Source organism: Nicotiana tabacum, chromosome 1, assembly GCF_000715075.1.
Source record: "Nicotiana tabacum cultivar K326 chromosome 1, ASM71507v2, whole genome shotgun sequence".
Taxonomy (NCBI): Eukaryota; Viridiplantae; Streptophyta; class Magnoliopsida; order Solanales; family Solanaceae; genus Nicotiana; species Nicotiana tabacum.
In genome coordinates this window covers 217,024,651-217,045,334 of record NC_134080.1, presented here as the reverse complement: position 1 = coordinate 217,045,334, position 20,684 = coordinate 217,024,651, and the positions used below count along the sequence as shown (strand labels likewise).

The following is a 20,684-nucleotide window of genomic DNA, read 5'->3' as shown; positions in this document are numbered from 1 at the left end:
TACAAAGCACCCGAAGGAGTGTGATGTAGATATATTACCCTAACGCAAGCATTAGCGGTTGCTTTCACGGCCCGAATCCGTGACCTACAGGTCACACTAAGATAACTTTACTGTTGCTCGAAAGCTCTCCTTCTTGCACAGTTGCACTTGGACCGAAAAACATAGCAAATGTAGAAACAACAGTTTGAGAGGGTAAATTTCACAAGTGGTCATATAACTATGATATTTTTTCACCAAAGTCATATAACTATATTTTTTCATACAAAAATCATGAAACTTTTACTAACTCACACAAAAACCACAGTGACTGAAAAATTCAACTTCCAGGTAGTATTTTCTTATTCCACGTTTTTCCCTTTTTATTTTAGTCTAATAAATAATAACGTAATTAAAATAGGAGAAGTATATATTTATAGCCGTTCCCCAAAATAATAGTCGATAAAATATGTATTATACACACATATTTTTTGGCTAGCGAATGCAATTAGTTTCGATCGATCAGTCATTTTCGTATGTAATTTCTCCTTAAAATAGGAATTACCCAACCCAATACCAATTTGCATAAATTAACCCATTAAAATAATACTAAAGTGAACCTTCCAAAAAACTTAGTTTACATTGCATGAGATTCTGACAAAAAAAAAAGATATAAAAAGTATGGATACTTAGAGAGCTGTTGACACAATAATGCTATTAATTTGAATGAAGATCTCGAAAAGAAGAGGATTCACCTTTAGTTTTATTTTAATTTATATACATAGGTATTGGGTCGCATGGGTCGGGCAGGTCATTTCTATTTTTATTGGATTATTATTAGATTAAAAATAAAAAATACTACCGAAAAGTTGTATTTTTGGCCATTATAATTTTTTATGAGTTAATTAAAGTTTTATAAATTTTATGTGAGAAATAAAAGTTATATAATTTTCGTTAAAAAATCATAATTATATAACCATTTGTGAAATTTATCCCACTTTAATTAAAACCGCACACAAGAAGGAAATGAAAAAGAAAACAGATGAAAAAGTCAAATATCCTGACGCAAATCACGTAGAAATATTGGACATTCTTACCTGTTATTCTAATGCTTGTCATTTGTATTTATCATATTCATGCAACTGTCATCTGACAGATGCATTGATATGTATTTTTCTCTCAATGAGACGGCCGCATATTGGCCGAGCCACGATTTTAAGTTTATGGATTCGAAATTTTTATCGCTTTTAGTTATTGAGTTTTAAATTAATAATTTATAAATATTCAGTGGATTTCTAAGACAAATATAAAATTCGAACTAAAACTAATGAGTTCGACTAAATCCGCTCCCGTAACTCTAGCTCCGTCTCTGGACGGCCGTATTCAATACACGTTTTGTTAGTTGCAACTAATTAATAGAAATTAATTCAATAATGTCGAATGCGCATGCCTTCTAATTTCCACAAAAAATATTCCAGTTATATATAATAACATTCTATCAGTATAATTTAATGGCATTTAGCCGGTTTTCTATCCTTTGTTACAAATTAACAATTCATGTTTACTATTCTAGCTGACTTTTACGTAATGAGATAATGTAAAAAACTTTTATAAAGTTTTAAGTTTGTGCACTATACAATGTATATAATATTTCATACCATTAAGATTTAAGTTGTGCAATATAAATATTACTATTTGGTAACCTGAAAAATAAAATAAATAACGTCCTTTAATATGTTAACAGCTTGTTTGGATGGTTATTACCCATCTTTCTATAATATATTGTATTGTATCGTTTTATAAATATAATGTTTGGATAGATTGCATTGTTTACTGTTGTTAAATAACATTTTGTTGTTTGGTTTGACTGCATCATATTGTACTATAACTGATAAGTTTACTAAAATATCTTCATTTGTTTAAATATTAAATTTATCAAAAATTACGAATAAAAGTAATTTAAGAAAATCCTTTTTCACTAATTTATCACAAAATATGTCTTATAAATAGATTAAGCAATTAAATTCATGCAAATTCTAAAAAAATTAGCAATTTTACGGCGATGTTCAAAAAAAAAAAAGAGGAACGAAGACAAAGTAGGTTATAGGTGGGAGATTTGGAGATAAATAAAAAAAGGTAAAGGGGTAAAACATAATTATGGAGTAATAAGTTAGGGCATGATTGAAAAGAAAAATAGGAAACAATTCCACCACACCAAATCGGTTGTTTCAGAAAATGAGATTTTTCCTTGTTCCCGAACAACAGATTTAATAATACAATATAATACAATCAATTTTAATGAAACAATCAAAATAAATATTGTTTTGGGATAACAATACAATACGATACAATGAGTGACAACCATCTAAACGAGCTGTAAGTTACAACAATAGTATAAATATTGATATGCTTATTGGTAGGTCTTGAGTCGAGGGTCTCCTGGAACAGCCTCTTTATCCCTCGGGGTAGGGGTAAGATATGCGTACATATTACCATCCCCAAACCCCACTTGTAGAATTATTCTGGCCGTGGTTGTTGTTATTGGTAGGCCATGGTACCTATAAATTGACTCTAATTGCCATATTCACATGGAAATTTGTAGCAAGCAAGCTGGAACTATCCCATTGCCTTTCCATTTTGGCATAGTTGCAGCTGTCCATATATAGTATTTATCATTCCCCAATACACCATCTTTTCATCTGAGGATCTAATCTGTTCTCGGCCCATGCTATGCAACAACGAGATCTCCCTTGATCCTTGTTGTATGTGATTGACGCGCGCCATAAAGACGCTCTCTTGGGAACTTTTTACTCTAACTATTCCAAGAGTCTTCGTTAGTCGAATAATATCCACTACACTCCACGTTCTGCTCATTCCTTTCGTCAGCTCTTTGATCGGGATATATAATTTACTTAGGTTCAATTCCTACTATGGCTTTGTTCAACTTCTGTAGCTGCTTCTCACCTGAGTCCTCAGACTCTGGCGAATTCGTCTGCAATGGCGATGTTTGTGTTTTACGCGATCCCAAGTCCTCCTCCCCTGACATTAAATTCAAGAACAAGAATAAACAGAAGCGAAGATTTAGGATTTCGTTTCCTCAGTTTTCTCTATGCAAATCTTGAAGATCAATATTTATGCCTTTTCTTGCAATTATACCAATATACATCATCATACATTCTTTATGTAAAATATGGCTATGATTCTTGAATTAGCCAATTTTTCCTTTCAACTTTAAATTAAATAGTATAATTATTCATCATAATTAGACTATTTTTATTCTAGTCTCTAAACTATCGCAAATAAAGGGTAGTCTTATAGTGACGGTAAAATAGTTTTGTGACCTACAAGTTCGACACATGAAAATGAATTAAGTATTTCTCGACAAAGAACGTGATATACTTTAAATTTTTTACAAATATTATATTATTCGAAATGTGCGTATTCCATCGAGTTAAAATGTAGATTGCCTATATCGCACCTTCTGGCTTCTTATGGTACAGCCCTTCTCCCAATTCCTTTGTAAATGCAGAATGCCGTGTATACTGGGTTATCATTTTGACCTATCACGAATCTGGATCTATGTATTTCTCGACACAAAACGTGATATACATTAAAATTTTAACAAATTTTATATTATTCGGAATGTGCTGATTCCATCGAGTTAAAATGTAGATTGCCTCCATCGCACCTACTGGCTTCTTATGGCATGGCCCTTCTCCCAATTCCTTCGTAAATGTGGAATGCCTTGTATACTGGGTTACCATTTTAACCTATCACGAATCTTAGCCTATGTATTTCTCGACGCACAACGTGATATACATTAAAATTTTAACAAATATTATATTAATCGGAATATGTTGATTCCTTCGAGTTAAAATTATGGACCGTCTCTTAAAAATTCGCGAACTAATCCAATACTCCAGGTCGAGGATAAGCTAAAGTTTCAACTAAAATGACTTAATCAATTCTAATTAGCGATGAGCAAAAATAAAATTGGAATTTAACTCAACCCAATAAAAACATAAAAAAATGACACGGTATAACTGCTCTCAAAATAATAGCCGAAAAAATATATATTCTTTTCTATATATACACATTCTGTATGTTATATACAAAAATTATACAAATTTTATAAATTTTTTTGACTAACGAATGTAAATAGTTTCTGGCATAGACTAAAAGTGATAATACACTTTTAAAAGGGACCCTTATCATCCTGTAAAGGGATTCAGATTATTACACAACATATTGAATACAATAACAACATTCTCTACTCTTTGTTAACACAATTGTTCTTCACATTTATCGCTTATTCTTTCATTGTTCATTTATTGTTCTTCATTTATTGCTCACTATTAACCACAAAAGACCATCTTTGGGGGCCCTCATTATCATTAATTCTTCATCAATTGTTCATTGCTATTTGCCCCATCTAGACCTCGAGGCTATGCTCCAGCCAGCTCGAGGCCCAGCTTTGTGACCCTATTGATTTGTATTTTTTATTTTCTTCACTTGTACTTAGCATCTAATGCCTAACAATTAGTATTGGAATAAATTTCGTATTTTTAGAACCACAAAATCAAATATAATTGTAGTTACCATTTTCCAGGTAAACACTAAGCTACATTTTAACCTATCACGAATCTTGGCCTATGTATTTCTCGACACAGAACGTGATATACAATAAAACTTTAACAAATATTATATTATTCGGAACATGTTGATTCCTTCAAGTTAAAATTATGGACCGTCTCTATAAAAATTCGTGAACTAATCCAATACTCCAGGTCGAGGATAAGTCAAAGTTTCAACTAAAATGACTTAATCAATTCTAATTAGCGATGAGCAAAAATAAAATTGGAATTTAACTCAACCCAATAAAAACATAGGAAAATTATACGGTTTAGCCGCGCTCAAAATAATAGCCGAAAAAATATATACACATTTTACATGTTGTATATAATTTTATATACAAAAATTATAAACTTTTCGACCACGGAATGTAAATAATTTCTGACGCAGGTTAAAAGTAATAATACGCCTAAAAACATAAATATTCTTGGGCTGCAGTGTACCCCAAAGACTAAGCCAAATGTTGTCAGCCCGGTAATTCATTTTCAAAGTCTGGTAAATTAATTAAAAGTTAAAACGAAAAAGAATGCGGTGAACGTGGATCGAACACGTGACCTTCAGATCTTCAGTCTGACGCTCTCCCAACTGAGCTATCCCCGCTTGTTTCTTCTTTTTACCATTAAATTAATAAAATTTACTTTGCTCTCGATTTGCTTATGCTTGCAACTAGAATTTGTGGACCCAAATTTACATTACATCCAAATTAAAACTTTTATATGCAGTTAGCTGATAATTAATCATTTTCTTTCTCCCTAAGAAATTAAATGGTCCTCAACTTTGGTTTCTCGGAGTAATTCTCCTTTTCATATAATACAGTTAGATAGACTTTAACATGTACTCCCTCTAATCCACTTTAACTAATTTTTTGCCTTTTTTTCGTGGTATACAATATTTGGACGAATTCCCTTTCTTACATGTGGCTTTGCCATTAGGTGTGTACACATTGAGGTCGTTTGATTGGAAAACAAATTATTCTATGATTAGTAATCTCGAGATTAGTTATCCTGGAATTAGTTATCACATCCTTCCATAGGGATAAAAAATACTACAATCACGGGATTGCTAATCCGGAGATTAGTTATGATTAGTTACACCACGATTTTATCCCAACCAAACATGGGATAAACTCATCTTAAATTTAATCCTGAAATTAATTATCTCTTATAACTCATGTCAAACGAGCCCATACGATATGTTGAATATTCCTGAAGTGACTTGCTTGTATTTTTTCAAACCAATATACTAACAATATACTTTAAAGAAATTGATTTCACGCCTCGAAGTCTTTCTTTGATTCTATTTATTCTTTTTTAACATGAAATGCCATAGGTGGTGGGAGTGGTCTAGGAGGAGAAAATATAACATCAGATTAGTGTAACGATATAAAATAGAGCTTTGCCTTTTGTGGTGATTAACAAGGTCGCCACAAATGCTGAAAACTTTACTATAGTGCTTAGTAGGAACTAACATGAAAGTAAGTTGATGAAATCAAGTAAATTACTCTTTAATCTATTATTTTTTTTCATACAAAATATTGCTCAATCCAAACTGTTTTCATTTTTATTTTTATTTTGCATATAATTTTTATGAAAATTTTCCATGAAGGTTTGGATTGACGTGAATGTGTATTCGCCCCTATTAACTTTTTTGGCGATTAAAATTTTCCATAAAAAATAAATAATAAAATAGATTTTAGGTAAGTCGCTACTTTATAGAACTAAATATAATACTACTTCTCACTGAAAGGCGTCTCCCAAAAACATAAGGTTGGTCTCTATTGCGAAAAGCGTCCTATAATAAGACCTTTTGGTGGCGACTTTAAGTGTCACCGCTAAAGTCGTAATCAAAAACCGTAAGGTGTAATGATAACGCCTAATTATGCCTTTTAAAGGATAAAGCGGTCGCTGCAAATATAATTCAATTTTTAAGTCCGGAATCGAATCCTTAGGGAACTAACCTATCTATTACCCTCTTCGGCAATGTTATTATCAACTCAATCAATCTCTAGATGCCCGATTTTTTATCAATAACGATTGGGTTTTTGTTTAACTACTTCGACTACTATTAAAAACAACGGTAAGTAAAAACAAAAGATAATTCAATGGTAAAAAGGCCTAGGGCAGTGATTTCCCCAATTGCTAGTTTAGGTCCTGACTCTTCCGCTATAATCTCGCCATAATACTCTATGAGGATTAAGAGTTATGGGTTATCGTAATTATCTCTCGATCAATTACAATAATTTACTAGGGCATTCTCTCGAACTACTCTAGCTGACAATAGTTATGCAACTCTAAAGTATCCCACCAAAGTTTTGTTATCTCTAAACCCACCTTTAAGTTCAAGTAATGAATCTCTTCAATTACCCAGAAGTGGTGTTGTTCAACCGTTGTCTAACCTAATACTCTTTCTCAAGCAATATAAGGTAATTAGACACGATTAATCAAGGGCCCATTCAATTAATCACCATACAAAATGTAGTTGAACAATCATATCATAAATCCGGCTCGATTACAACAACTTGAGTCAAAACTTCAACCAACAATTGGTTCCATCAACCCTAGATAAGTATTTAGCTACTCATAACAAAACAAGAGAAAACTACTAAATTGTTCATAATGTAAAATTGCAAGAATTAAAAGGAGATAGAAAAACTCTAATGTTTTGTTGATCTTCTCACACTTGTTCTTCCTCCAAAAGTAGTCTAAAATTAGCTTCCCCCTCAGTTGGGCGAGTTTCTAAAGCTTATAATGATTTTACAAAAGTTTTCCCGAAGTTACACTTTGGTCCTCAAACTTCCAGCTGCGTGAACAGTGCACCGCGGTCGACCGCGGTGAAAGCTGACCTTTTTGCCTCACTTCAGTAACTTGTCGCGATGGCCTTCTTGCCCAGACCATTTATGCTTCTTTGTGTTCGGGTACTTCTCGAGTAGGTGTTTTTCTTCACATTATCGCCTCCAAAATACTCCATGTTGCTTTCTCTCATATAATATTCCCTGCTAAACAAAAGAACACTATTTAGAGCATTTTGTTGGCAATTTATCTATAAAACAACAACAAAGTATGGTCATATTAAAGTGTAAATATCAACTATATCGCCTACTATCAACATCCTACACTTAAATCATTGCTAGTCCTTGAGCAATCCACCACACTCCATCAAAATTTCTTCCCTAAGTTTTTCCTTTAACGACTAACACCATGAACATTTTACAAAAATTTGCACATAGTAGTGAACAACCTTTACCTCAAGAGTCAAACCTTTTGTACCATGCAACATTTGTACTTACTCAAACTACTCTATACAAGAGTCAAAACTTACCTTTCCTTTGTGGATCACATTCCCTCACATCACACAAGAGAGTAGTTCCACATATAATGATAATTAGAACAAGTAGGAACTAAGATAGACAAAATTCACTCACTCTCAGAAAGAACGTTCACATGCCACAAAGATGCACCATAGGCTTGCCCGTAGTGTAATACTTTACTAATTGAGCCCATTCAGTCTAAGATCAATAGGACTTTACTTGGTTGTAATGTAAGCTAAGGGACGGGTAGGATATATTTAGATATAGTGACTAACCTCCCTAAGCACTTTTAATACTTACATTAAACTTAAAGATCATAGTTGAGCCAACCAAACACTCCACCTCATTTGTTTAAAACATCCCCATCCATTAGGTGCAATTTGTACAAGCCACCACTTATCAACCATTATAATTGTTTATGACCCATATTTTTCTTTTTCTTTTTTTTTCTTTTCGTGGTGCCTTTTCTTTTATGCTTCAAATTCCACACCTTTTCTCTATCTCAATGGTTCCACTCAAAAACCAAACCACCACCCCACACTTTTACTTTTGCATATTTCCATTACCGTTCAAGTGCTTATTGGGAGGTAAAAGGGTTCAAACGGCAAGCTATTCAAACAATTGGGTAAGGTTCGCAATGTGGTTGCCAAAGAAATAGGCTTATAGGTTCAGCGGGGTTAACTACGATGTATTGCATTTAGGTGGGTTTACTTTATATATCTGGCTCAACAAAGAAATGCCTATATCACTTCTAAAACTGAAAGAAACTACTATTTCGCTTTGCAAACACACAGGGCAAGTTCTAGGCATCAAATATGAAACATGGAACACAGTAAAACTCACACACACATGGCACGTGACTCACTCCGGATTGGTTTATCAAGACATTCTCTTTTGAGTGTTCAAGTTAGATACAAACGTACAATTTTAAGGCACTCTAACAGGATTTAACCAATGAAGCTAGGCGTTAGACTCTAGTGTCTATTGTGTTCAGGTGTAAAAAATCAATTTTCGCTCGTAGACCATTAATCCTAACCTAAAACTAAAAAGAACAAAAACAAAAATTACCTATACCCGATTCAAGCTAAACCCTTGGAAAAGAACCGTGACCCAAAGAAAAACCAAGGGGGAGTTACTACACTACCTAAAAATAAAATAAAAAATCTTTTTGGTCTTTTCTCTAGACTACTTCCCTCAAGAAAATTGTCTAAAGGATCCGTCATCAGGAAGAGTCTCCATATTCCAATTTTTCTTTTCTCAACTTAGTCCCTCAAGAACCCCGTCGAAAGAGATTCGTCGTCGGGACAAGTCACTTACTATTTTAGCTTTCCTAATGAACTATTACTCTACATCAAAACAATCAAGGCAAAACAAAACAAGCAAAATTAAATAGTCAATTATTACAATTACAAACATACAATGAAGTATCCCCACCCCACACTTAAAATGAAGACATGTCCCCATGGCTTAAATTTAAAGAATAGTGAGGTTAAGGAACTTCCCTGAAGGCTCACTCCTGATTGGAGACAGTGTTTGGGTTCACGTTGTACGCACGTCCCAGCGCTCTCAACCAGCCCAAGAATTTCTTCTCCGATTTCACTTGTCTCTCAGCCACCGCATCAATACGGACACCCAAATCAGTGACTGAGGTACGCAACTCAGCCATATTCTGCTCCAAAGCTGTCATAAGGGTGCTCTGGCATGGATGTGATGGGCCTGCCATATCAGCTCTCGGAGGAGGGGGAACCTCAGCTACCTCAGCATCATTATAATCATCAGCTGAATCATCATCAGAGTCATCAACATTCACTACCGGCTCTCGTCCAATTCCAATTTTTCTCGCCCGGAACTGGGCTTTTAGTGGCAATCTCCCATCGACCCGAGGGTCTTCAGGGACTCGAGCAATACGACACAGCCAGGTGATCAGGGAAGGGAAGTAGTGGCCCTTGGTTAGCTCATGTGATCTAATGAATATCTCTTCATGGATGAGCCGGGCCACATCAAAATCACTGTGGGACATGAAACATTGGATTGTGGACGCCCGTGGTAGATTAACATTTGTCATGTTGTTGGATGGCAACAATCGACTGTTGACAATGGTGAGCCAACACTTAGCCTCCAAATTCAGACAGTGGGAGTTGAGAGTAATCCTATGCTTGATCCATAGGTGTTCTCCGTCCGGCACATAGATAGTATCAAGAAGAGTGCCCCACAAGGCCCGTGTTCCGCTAAAAGTACGATAAGGATCAAATTCACCCCGAAACACAGGCAGCTTGTATACCCTGCGAATGGTGTCAAGGAATGCATTTACCGGGGTATTGCGCACCATCACAACCTCATTCTCATGTTCTGGCAAGTTCGCATAGAACTCCCTTACTAGTTGAACATTAGCCTCCTCCGGTACCTCGAAGAAGATGTCCAGCTGACACCGCCTCAGCTCATTAAACATATTGGGGCATTCCACCTCCAAAGCTGTTCGATCAATGTGCACCTCAGGTTGTAACTTCTTAACTGCTTTCTGGTTGTACCTATCCTCCGCTGCTCTGGATACAAACCTGTGAAAGAAGAAGAGAAGAAAAATGGTGAATAGAGTGATTGATTATTCCCTCAAGCTGTTGGGTTTAAATAACCTTTGACAGAAATACAAATAAGGAAAGACTACAATTACAAGCCTACAAAATCTCCTAATTACTCAATTATAGGGATTTGTGTATCTTTTCTTATTTACATAGTATCAATTCTTGTCATATTTAACACTCCCCCTCAAGCTGGAGCGTACAAGTCATATGCTCCTAGCTTGCTACAGACCAATTCTGGATCCTCGGAGTGATTTTGTGAGGACATATGCTAGTTGGTCTTTTGAGTTGACAAAACTCGTAACAATGCACCCAGACTCAATCTTTTGTCGAATGAAGTGACAATCTACTTCAATATGCTTCGTTATTTCATGAAATACTGGATTTGAAGTGATATATAATGCGGCTTGATTATCACAAATCAATTTCATCGGCTCGTCCCTTCCGATCTTTAACTCCTGTAGAAGTTGCCTTAGCCATAAAAGCTCGCAAGTAGCCAATGCCATAGCCCGATATTTTGCCTCTGCACTTGACCTAGCCATCACATCTTGCTTTTTACTTTTCCAGGATATTAGGTTGCCTCCAATTAAAATACAATAACCTGAAGTCGACCGTCTATCAGAGGGAGAACCTGCCCAATCTGCATCAGAATACCCAACAATGTCTGCATGTCCCTTGTTTTCATACAATAAACCTTGTCCCGGAGAACCTTTGACATATCTTAGGATGCGAATTGCTGCATCCCAATGACTGTCACAAGGTGACTGGAGAAACTGGCTAACCACACTTACAGCAAATGAGATATCAGGTCTCGTGATCGTAAGATAGTTGAGTTTACCAACAAGTCTCCGATATCTTCCTGGATCTTTTAGAGGTTTACCTTGTCCCGGAACAAGTTTAGTATTTGGATCCATGGGACTGTCCACAGGTTTGCAGTTCAACATACCAGTGTCTTCCAAAATATCCAAGGCATACTTCCTTTGTGAGATGACAATGCCGCTGCCAGATTGTGCCACCTCAATGCCTAGAAAATATTTTAGTTTGCCCAGATCCTTAGTCTGGAATTGACTTGAAACATGCTGCTTAAGTTGGATAATACCTTCATGATCATCACCTGTGATGACAATGTCATCAACATAAACAATTAGAAAGATACATTTACCATGAGATGAATGCCTATAGAATACTGAATGATCAGCTTCTGTTCGAGTCATTCCAAATTGTTGGACAACAGTTCGGAAACGGCCAAACCATGCCCTAGGAGACTGTTTGGGACCATAAAGAGATCGACGAAGTCGACAGACTAATCCAGACTCCCCCTGAGCAACAAACCCTGGTGGTTGCTCCATATATACTTCTTCAACCAGTTCTCCATGAAGAAATGCATTCTTAATGTCCAACTGAAAAAAGGCCAATGATTCATCGTTGCTAAAGAGATAAGAAGACGAACAGATGCCATCTTTGCAACTGGTGAAAAAGTATCACCATAATCAATGTCATACACCTGAGTATACCCTTTAGAAACCAGTCTTGCTTTAAGGCGATCAACTTCTCCGTTTGGACCTACCTTAACTGTAAACACCCATCGACAACCAACTGTGGTTTTCCCTTTAGGTAAAGGGACTATCTCCCAAGTACCGTTATCGTGCAAGGCAGTCATCTCTTCAATCATAGCCTGACGCCAACCTGGATGGGCCATTGCTTCTTCCACAGTCTTTGGAACCTTGACGGTGGATAAGCTAGTAATAAAGGCATGATATGAAGGTGATAAACGATGATAACTTAAAAAGGTATAAGAGGGAGTTTGATTGGCAGTAGTTCTGGTACCTTTTCGTAGATCAATGGGGAGATCAGTAACATTTGATGAGTGCTCAACCGAAGCATGAGACATTGCTGGAGGAGGCAATGAGTCACCTGATGGGCTTTGTGTACCTGCATTAGGATCAGAAGCATCAACTGGATTAGTAGGTTGAGAATTAGGTCGAGGGCGTCTAGAATAGACTTGGAGTGGTGGAGCTGGAGCTGGAGTTGGAGGCGAAAAGGTTGGAACTGGAAGAACTGTGGATATGGCCTTCTGATTTAATGAATTAGGAGAAAAATACGGGGTAGTCTCAAAAAAGGTAACATCTGCTGAGATTAAGTACCTATTTTTAGATGGATCACAGCATTTGTATACTTTTTGTAGACGAGAGTACCCTAAAAAGACACATTTGATAGCCTTTTGCTGAAGTTTATCTTTTCCCGGGGTAAGGTCATGAACAAAACAAGTACAACCAAACATACGTGGAGGAAGTGGGAGCATAGGTTGTTTGGGATAAAGGACTGAGTGTGGAATTTTGTACTGCAAAATAGAGGAGGGCATACGATTAATTAAATAACACGCAGTAATAACTGCATCACCCCAAAAATGTAAAAGAATATGATTGTGAATAAGTAATGTCTGAGTCGTTTCAATGAGATGTCTGTTCTTTCGTTCTGCAACTCCATTTTGTTGTGGAGTATGTGCACAAGAAGACAAGTGTAATATACCTTGTGATGACATGAAGGAAGAAAGAGAAGAAGAGAAGTATTCTCAGGCATTATCACTGATTAATTTCTTTATGGAAACACCAAATTTATTGTGAATCTTAGTATAAAAGTTCTGAAAAATAGAGAACAATTCAGATCTGTTTTTCATTAAAAATAACCAAGTGCACCGAGAATAATCATCAATAAATGTAACAAAATAATGAAATCCTAGTGAAGAACTGAAACGACTTGGCCCCATATGTCCGAGTGAACAACTTCAAACATAGAGGATGACCTATTATTGACACGCTTTGGGAAAGAAGCACGAGTGTGTTTCCCAAGCTGACATGACTCACATTCTAACAAAGGTAAACTAGATAGACTGGGGACCATCTTCTGCAACTTTGAAAGACTTGGATGTCCCAATTGACAATAAAGCAAATCAGAGGAAATAGCGGAAGTGAAGGCAACTGGTGGTTTTGGAATAGATAGTTTATATAGACCGTATGACTCATGTCCTCTTCCAATCACCTGTCCCGTACTCCGGTCCTGCACAAAAATAGAATCCTCAGAGAAGATTATAAGACACTTGAGGTTCTTGGTTAATTTACTAATGGAAATAAGATTATACGGACACTCAGGTGCAAAAAGAACTGAGGTTAAAGGTAAAGAAGGTAGAGGGTGAGCTGCACCTATTCCTTTGATAGCAGTCTTTGATCCATTAGCTAAGGTAATAGTAGAAAACACAGATGGAGAATTAAGGACAGAAAGAAAATTTTGGTTACCGGATATATGATCAGTAGCACCAGAGTCAAGAATCCATGGTCCAGGAAAGGAAGACTGTGCGACATAGGCAAAAGAGTTACCAGGTTGCACTGTGCAAGCTGTGGATGAGGTAGATGACTGTTGCTTTGATGCCTAGTACTGAAGATAATCATTATAATTTGTTCCAGTCAAAGTGATAGAGTGAGATGATCTATCCTTGACATCTGGTGTAGGTAGAATACCATCTCCGCTGTGAGCCACATTGATTGCATGTCGATGACGATCATTGTTACGTGGAGGCTTACTATGAAGCAACCAACAAACATCGTCCTCCCTTATCACAGTATGTGCAATGTTTAGTGTTTTTCCCTTTTCCTTTTCTGGGTCCATTTTGAAAAGTGTTAGTTTGTACAGCCATTATAGAAGTGTCATATGAGTTTACCTCTGGTGTAGATGTGATGCGCAACAATCTGGTAGATACTTCCTCCAAGGTAGGAATGGATGCGCTAGAAAGAATCTGGTCTCGAACTGAGGAGAGATCAGATCTTAATCCAATCAAGGCTAGAACCATAAAAAATCTGTCTCTCTGTCTCTCCTGATCATCCAACTTGTCAGTAAAAGGCATAAGAGAATCAAATTGATCTTTTAAAGATTTTACCTGACCAAGATAGCTTGCCATGTCTTGTTGATTCTATTGCAGGTGGACAATGTCTGAGACTACCTTGTAAATAAGTTGTATGTCATTTGTATACAAGGTTTTGGCCTTGTTCCAAACCCTGCAACATGTCTTACATGACTGAAAAAGATTAAGTAGCTTACTCTCAAGAGAGTTCCATAGAAGACTGCATAATTGAGCATCTATTTTAACCCAAGTTGGTATGTCAGATGCTCCAATCTCTGTATAATTCTTGATCAAGTGATCTTCATATCCTTGACCTATGAACCACAGTTGTACAGAAGCTGCCTAAGAGGTATAATTTCCACTTCCATCCAACTTAACAGTAGTAATTGTTGGAGATGGTGAAGAGGAAAAAATCAACTTTCCAGTTATTTGATTTTCAACTGCTTTATCATCTCCCATTGTTGTATTTATTACACAGGAACAGCTGAAAGTGAATGAGAGTAACTACAAAAAATAAGAGAAACATGAAGAAATAGAGAAAACTGAAGAGTCGACCAAGGAGGATCTGGTTCTTCTATAGTCTTTTAATTCAAGGAAGAAAAATGAGATGGAACAGGGACTAAAAAACCCTAGCTCTGATACCATGTGAAAAAAGAAGAGAAGAAAAATGGTGAATAGAGTGCTTGATTATTCCCTCAAGCTGATGGGTTTAAATAACCTTTGACAGAAATACAAATAAGGAAAGACTACAATTACAAGCCTACAAAATCTCCTAATTACTTAATTATAGGGATTTGTGTATCTTTTCATATTTACATAGTATCAATTCTTGCCATATTTAACAAAACCGAGTGTTATCGAACTGAGGTGCACTGGCTTGGCTCCTAGCTCATGAGGAGCCTCCCGGGCCACTAGTGGAGGGTCCAGTGTTTCATCGCTTCCTGGAAGAACTCATTGTACCTGTCATACAACGAAACGCCTATTAGTGAGTGCGCAAAATATGTGACTATGAATGGTTACTCAGACTTCACCATAACCATGTCACAATAGCTCATTATATCTCTATTGGGGTAATTTCCCAAACACCTTGTGAGCAGGGCACTATCCAGAAACATATAACCCTCATCGGTACATTAAAGTTCCTCCCCAATCAAGTATACAACCACACCAACACACCCCACACTTACTTCATTCAATCATCCACCAATAACACCGTTCAAACATGCAATGCACAGCCCCTTCACCAATCAAACTCAAAAACGAAATTTAAAAGCAAAAATAAGAAGAAAAAGAGTATACCAACAATTACATCCCAACACAATATAAAATTACACAATACAACACAATACTAAAGAAAAGAGAAAGAAAAGGTGAGGAACATACCGTAGTTGAAGAATGGGGAAAGGAATGGAGGTGGGGGATGTTAGTATGAGGGAAGAAGAAGAGAGTATTTGAGGGGTTAGGGTTTAGAGAGAGAGAGAAATTGGAAATAGAGTGGAGGGGAACGGGTGTGTTGGGTTTAAGAGGGGGGAGTTTGGGTTGTAAAATTAAAAGAGGAGGAAAAGGAATAAGAAAAACGGAAAAAATTAAAAAATTAAAATTACCTGGGACCCACCGTGGTCGACCGCGGTCCACCGCAACTGCGGTGGGTTTAAAAATTCGAGGCAGAAAGTTCACGCTTCACCGCGGTCGCGGTAAGGTGAAAAATCTGAGGCAGAATGTTTGCCTTCTACCGTGGTTTACCGTGGTTCACCGCGGTCGCGGTGCTAGCGCTGTTTTTCTATTTTTTTTTATATATATAAAGTTACATGAACACACTAACAACACACTCGTGGGTTGCCTCCCACACAGCGCCTGATTTAACGTTGTGACATGACGCAAGCATTTGATCATCATTCCTCATCCGCGTACTGGGTCTCTTCCAAAGTGATTACCATTCTATCCCTTTTTTCTTCAACCATTCCAAGGTAATGTTTCAACCTTTTCCCATTTACTGTGAACTTGTTTGTCCCATCTTCTGATTCAATCTCTACAGCTCTGCTTAAGAACAATGGCACCACTCTGAAGGGTCCAGACCATCGGGACTTTAACTTACCTAGGAACAATCTCAATCTCGAGTTGCATAACAACACTAGATCTTCGGGTTTGAGGTTTCGATCCAAGATGTGCTTATCATATATTAATTTCATCCTTTCTTTGTATAGTCTAGCACTTTCAAAGGTCTGGAACCTAAATTCCTCTAGCTCATGTAACCCAGTGATTCTGTTAGTACTTGTTGTCTCCATGTCTAAGTTTAACTGCCGCAATGCCCAAAGTGCTTTATGCTCTAGCTCAACTGGGAGGTGGCATGCCTTGACAAACACCAACTTGTACGGTGACATACCAATTGGGGTTTTGAAGGCTGTGCGGTACGCCCACAATGCATCATCCAATTTCTTTGCCCAGTCAGTCCTTGTTGCATTCACTGTTTTTGTGAGGACACTTTTAATCTCCCTGTTGGAAACTTCAACTTGCCCGCTCGATTGTGGATGGTACGGAGTGGTTACTTTATGACGAACTCCATATTTTTTCAACAGTCGTGCGAATGCTCTATTGCAGAATGGGGTTCCGCCATCACTGAGTATAGCTCTTGGGCACGTGAAAATGTTCTTCTTTAGAAAGCCTAGTACCCCTTTGGCATCATTGGTCGGGAGAGCCATTGCTTTGACCCACTTGGAGACATATTCAATTGCTACCAGTATGTACTTGTTACCATACGAGCTGACGAATGGCCCCATGAAGTCAATCCCCCACATGTCAAAAATCTCCACCTCTTGAATTGTGGTCATTGGTATCTCGTGTCTACGAGATATGTTGCCAATCCTTTGGCAATCATCGCAGCTTTTAACCCAAGCATGGGCATCCTTGAATAGAGTAGGCCAGTACAAGCCTGACTCCAACACCTTAGCTGCTGTCCGAATTCCTCCAATGTGTCCACTATATGGTGAAGCATGGAAAGCCTGCAAAACAGAATGTTGATCTTTCTCGGGGATACACCGCCGGATCATGTTATCTACACATATTTTAAACAATAGAGGTTCATCCTAATAATAATACCGACAATCACGAAAGAACTTTTTCTTTGAATTGAGGAGAGTTCATAAGGTACAATACCACTTGCTAAATAATTAGCAATATCAGCATACCATGGTGCCTCATCCCTTGTCATTGCCAGTAACTTTTTATTCGGGAATGTCTTTGTTATACCCTCAACCTCTACCTTCTTTTCAGCTCCTTCCAACCTTGAGAGGTGGTCAGCTACTTGGTTCTCTGTCCCTTTTCGGTCACGTATTTCCAGATCAAATTCTTTTAACAGAAGAACCCAGCGAATCAAGCGTGGCTTTGACTCCTTCTTTTCTATCAGGTACCTAATTGATGCATGGTCAGTGTAAACAATAACTTTCGAGCCAATCAAGTATGACCTGAATTTGTTGAATGCAAAAACAACAGCCAACATCTCCTTTTCTGTCACAATGTAATTGAGTTGTGCACCGCTTAACGTTCTGCTTGCGTAATAAATCGGGTGCATCAGTTTACCCTTTCGCTGCCCCAAGACTGCTCCTATGGTATAGTCACTTGCGTTACACATGAGCTCAAATGGTTGCTCCTAGTTGGGTGCAACAATGATGGGTGTAGTCACCAATCTCTTCTTCAGCTCCTCAAATGCCAACTTGCAATCATTAGAAAACACAAAGGGGTGATCCTTTTCAAGGAGTTTGCATAATGGATTAGCAATTTTGGAGAAATCTTTTATGAATCGCCTGTAGAACCCGGCGTGCCCAAGGAAACTTCTCACTGCCTTGACTAAAGTGGGCGGTGTTAGTTTTTCAATCACGTCAACCTTAGCATGGTCGACCTCAATTCCTTTACTGGACACTCGATGTCCCAGGACTATCCCTTCTTGTACCATAAAATGGCACTTCTCCCAGTTCAACACTAAATTTGTCTCCAAACATCTTTTGAGCACTCTTCTTAAGTTGTGAAGACAGTCCTCGAATGAATCTCCCACCATGGAGAAATCATCCATAAAGATCTCCATAATATCTTCCACCATGTCTGTAAAAATGGCTAACATGCACCATTGAAATGTCGTCGGTGCATTGCAAAGCCCAAAAAGCATTCTCTGAAAGGCGAAGATGCCATAAGGACAAGTGAAGGATGTTTTCTCTCTATCTTCGGGGGCTATTGATATCTGATTGTACCTCGAATATCAATCTAAGAAATAGAAGTGCGATCGCCCGGCCAGCCTATCCAACATTTGGTCAATAAAAGGCAAGGGGAAATGGTCCTTCCGGGTGGATGTATTCAATTTTTGGTAATCCATGCAAATCTGCCATCCCATGACTGGGCGAGTTGAGATCAACTCATTGTTCTCATTTTGCACAATAGTCATTCCCCCTTTTTCAGCACACATTGGACAGGGATGACCCAATTGCTATCAGAGATGGGGAAGATGATTCACGCATCTAACCATTTGATCACTTTCTTCTTTACTACCTCTTTCATATTCGGGTTCAGCCTTCGTTGATGTTCTCTGGAAGGTTTGTGCCCTTCTTCCAAGAGAATCTTGTGCATACAGAAGGCTGGGCTGATACCCTTTATATCTGCCATGGTCCAGCCAATGGCAGTCTTACTTTCCTGCAGTAGCTGTAAGAGTTGTTCTACCTGCACATCTAGCAAACTGGATGATATAATAATAGGCAAAGTAGAATCAGGGCCTAAGAAAATGTACCTGAGGTGAACTGGGAGCAGCTTCAGCTCCAGCTTGGGTGGTTCCTCTACTGATGGCTTTGCTGGAGGTGTAGCCCTTTTTCTAACTCAAGGGACTCGAACTGAGGGTCCCTTTTCCAGAATTCTTGGCCTTCAAGTGCCATGACCCACTCAGCTAACCCTTCACCATCCATCTCTTCTAAATTTGTCAGACATGCCTCCAATGGATCTTTAACAGTCAGGGTCACGCCATCTTCTTGCAGAATCACATCCACTGCCTCCACTAGAGAGCAATAAGAATATTCACTGGGTCTCCTCATAGATTGCTGAACATTGATATGACTTCTTCATCGTTCAGTCTCATTTTTAATTCCCCAGTCTCACAATCGATCAGTGCTCTCCCAGTGGCCAAAAATGGCCTACCTAAAATGATAGGTATCTCCTCATCTACCTAACAGTCCAAAATAACAGAGTCTGTAGGGAACACGAACTTCCCCACTTGCACCAACTAATCATCAAGAATCCCAGTAGGTCTTTTTACGGTGCGGTCAGCCAGCTGCAGCAGCATCGAAGTCGGTCTGGCTCTACCAATGCCCAGTTTGGTGTATACAGCCAGAGGCATCAAATTTATGTTGGCTCCCAAATCACATAATGCCTTTGCAAAGGCATAACTCCCAATCGTGCATGGAATAGTGAAGCTACCTAGGTCTGAAATCTTTTGAGCCATCGGTTTGGTCACAACTGCGCTGCAGGTCTGCGTCAGAGTCACTGTGCATAGGTCCTGAAAATCAAACTTCCGTGACATTAGATCTTTCATCATCTTCGCATAACCTGGCATCTCCCTCAAGGCATCCATCAAAGGAATATTCAACTGAATTTGACGCAGCATCTCCATGAATTTCTTATATTGATCTTCCTTTTTTTGTTTTACCAGTCTCTGAGGGAATGGTGCCGGTATCACCCTTTGTGCACTATTTGTTGGCTTCTCTCTATTGGGGTTTTGTGGCACAAGAGGCACCACCTACTCTACAGCTTGTTCATTTACCTTAGCCTTACCCTTTTCATCTTGACCCTATTCAACTACCACTTCAGTCAGATTTGATGGTTCATCTACCTCTAGTGGAATTGGAGTGGCTGGCAAAGTCTCTTTGCTGGCTTGTGCAACCTCCTGCTCTTTGTCTAAATCTCTCCCATTCCGAAGACTTACTGCCATCAGCTGATTCGGGTTTGGCTCCTTGGGGTTAATATTTGTGTCCGCTGGCAATGTTCCCTGGGGCGGTTGTTTAAAGCCATAGACAACTGCCCCAACTGAGTTTCAATGTTCTTTATAGCTAAATCATGTACTGCCAACTTTTTTTGCATCTTACCATTTGTCCCAATGAATTATTGGAGCATCCCCCTGATCTCTACCATGTTGTTATCTTGCTGCTGAGGAGGTGGCTGATATGTCAACTATTGCTGGTTTTGCTGTGGATAGCCCTGTTGTCTCTGGTGGTATGGCACCAATTGGCCTTGAACGTGCATGCCCCCAGGCTGAGGCATGTTAGGT

The 20,684-nt window shown here is 38.1% G+C and overlaps 1 non-coding gene across 1 annotated transcript; it reads right to left on the bottom strand.

Moving 5' to 3' along the window:
* Positions 1-5,135: 5,135 nt before the first annotated feature.
* TRNAF-GAA (transfer RNA phenylalanine (anticodon GAA)) lies at positions 5,136-5,208 on the bottom strand. The gene has a single exon. It is a non-coding gene; the product is annotated as a tRNA-Phe (tRNA).
* Positions 5,209-20,684: the final 15,476 nt, after the last annotated feature.